Source organism: Saccostrea cucullata, unplaced genomic scaffold (assembly GCF_032062105.1).
Source record: "Saccostrea cucullata isolate Sc308-1 unplaced genomic scaffold, CSIRO_AGI_Scuc_v1 ctg12419, whole genome shotgun sequence".
Lineage (NCBI taxonomy): Eukaryota > Metazoa > Mollusca > Bivalvia > Ostreida > Ostreidae > Saccostrea > Saccostrea cuccullata.
This window is the reverse complement of record NW_026922080.1, coordinates 11,852-14,512: the sequence shown is the minus strand read 5'-3', so window position 1 is coordinate 14,512 and position 2,661 is coordinate 11,852. Positions and strand designations below refer to the sequence as shown.

General features: G+C 31.5%; 1 long non-coding RNA gene across 1 annotated transcript; it reads left to right on the top strand.

The window, feature by feature from the left end:
• Nucleotides 1-550: 550 nt before the first annotated feature.
• On the top strand, nt 551-2,431 carry LOC134261162 (uncharacterized). The gene is made up of 4 exons (XR_009990756.1): nt 551-891; nt 1,525-1,690; nt 1,791-1,977; nt 2,274-2,431. It is a non-coding gene; the product is annotated as an uncharacterized LOC134261162 (long non-coding RNA).
• The last annotated feature ends 230 nt before the right edge of the window (nt 2,432-2,661 follow it).

Here is a 2,661-nt window from a genome sequence, read left to right as displayed (position 1 = left end):
AAAAGGGCAATGTTTTCTCACAGAACTGAGACATAAGATTAAGTTGGAATCAAATTTTTTGTAATCCCCCTGTATCAAAGGCTGCCCCAAGAGCACAAATATTGGCATGGTGCCAAGAAATGATAATGATTCATTTTTTTGTCAACATTCAGGGATATATTTCTTAGAAAGTGACGCTTCTTTTTTCAAAATTTTGTTCATTTAAAAATCTCTAAGATATTATCTCAACAATATATAAAATCCACCTTTGGACTCGTAATAAAATCATCTCAAATTTAAATGATAGAAAAAATGGTGATTTTATAAGTTTAACTTTTACAGTAATTTAAATGAATTTTGTGCAATATATTTACAGATATAAACAATAAAAATTATTAAATCAATTTAATACAAACTATAAATTAATTTTCCCCTGCTTTTTATGTAAAAAAAAAAAAAAACGTATTTTACAGTTATTTTCGATTTTTTAAGAATTATCTCCCCTGTTGCACTCTTCTGTAGAGAAGGTAGATAATGATTATGTTTATGAAGAGATGTTTGTCGTTTTATCGTTTTAGGCATACATTATGTTTGGTTTTAAGAAAATTGCCTTTCCTGTGAATTTGATTTCTTACATATATGCTAGTGGCCTAAGTAAAAAATACATAAAATATTATGAAATCCATCGGGATCGATGTACGGTTCCGTAACCACGTGTAAACATCATGGCTTCCTGCAACGTTTTGTACGTCCTCAGAAAAAGATTCAGGTGCATGAATTGTCATCGAAGCTTCAGATTCTGGCTCTGATTTTGATGAATATGATTCTGACAGCGAACATTCATTTGGTAGCGAGACGGATGTAGTGATGATGATACCGAATCAACAACGTTTGAATTTGAAAGTGAAACAGGTACATGTAGTTGGATCTTGGTTTATAATACTATGTACATTATAAAAAAGGCTTATTGATATGTAAAAAATAAATAAATAAACAATGTTGATTGGGACTTGATTATATACGAGAGAAGATTTTTTACAAGACAATATCAGGTCTGGTACAATCACCAGATTTAGCTACGTAGCGTGATTTACCTACTTAGCTTTATTTAGCTACCTGAAGTAGCTTTATTTAGCTACCAAAGTTATTTATTTTTATACTACCTACGTAGCTAAATCTAGTGATTATACTGGACCTGAATATATACCTAGCAAACATGTCAAGAGAAATTTAAGGTTGGTACATGTACATGTAGCAATAAAAATATCTGTATAAATTCAACAATATTGCAAAATACATACATGTATGCAACATATTCACATCTGCTGAATTATAAATAGCATAAAGATCTAAGTAGACTTTGTGGAGCGATGAAAAGAGAAGGAAAAAATGAATAGGTCCAGGGTTTTCAGAGACTGTTTACTAATAGGGTACATTAAGAATTGGATAGGTGGGTCTTCACTGTCAATTAAATCACCATAATATTGCCTCATATGCGGGATACATGTTTATAAAGAATCTCATTAAACACAATATTTTTTTCAGATATTTATGAGATGTTATGAAGATAGCTACAGTTATGATTTTTGGCTTCATGGAATAGTAGAATTTTCTTTATGGGAGATCACATTTATTTGAGAAAAGAGTTGTCAAATACTTGTGCAGACTGCAGACTTTTCAAATTCAAAGGGCACCATGTGTTCCTTGACAGGTTTGTGTTTAAAACAACTGGTATTATAAATATAAGACTGGGAAATTGTTCTTTGTAAAGAATATTTCATTTCAATCTTATATTTCTCGTGCAATTTCAGATTATTCATATTCATTTCCTTGGATAGGGCTGGGCTTTACAATTGGATTTTCAGCTGTGGAGCTATAAAGAATTACTATGCAGGGTTTCCAATGTAGTTTTGTGAACAGAATCCAGAAATAAGAAGAGGAGGGACAATGCAGTTGCAGCATGAGCATGACCAATTACTTGCCACTGCTGAGAAAATGGTAAAGATATGTTATTACTATATGTATAGGGATTGCCTTGTCTGTCTGTCGATTTGCCACATGCATTTTTCCCTATTCTGTTACTTTACTTCAAGAAGATAAGAGGCTCTTGGTTTTTTTTTAAAGATAGCCAGAAGAATTTGTGAATAATCTTACCCAAGTCATTTGATGACATTTTCTTAAATTGGAAAATATAAATGTAGCATTATCGTAAACATGACATTTATTTAAAAAATCTTAGAATATGTCAAGCATGGTTTATTTCAATTTAATCTGAAAACTGTCCTTTTTCACAGGTACATGCTTTGAGTACTACTTTTGTGTATTTGGAGACAGTCCAGTTCTTTAAACCAGGAGTGGAAATTTCAGTGCTTGTTAAATTTTCTCCAGAACTTATTGGATGCTACATAGGAAGAAAATGGGGTCATACTGAACAGAATAGTTTGGATACATCTTATAGATTTCGAAAGCTTGAGACCTCAAGATCAACCCAAATGGTGTACCGAACATGAAGAAAAAAAGTTTATAATTGAAGAAGCTTGCGTAGTGACCAATATTTCAGGGTATTTCATATATGTTAACTTGCACGATTTTATTGGTACATGTACTTCAACATTGTTAACATTTTAATATTTAATATGTATCGGGTTTCACTTGCAGGAATTAACAAAAATTCTGAGTAAA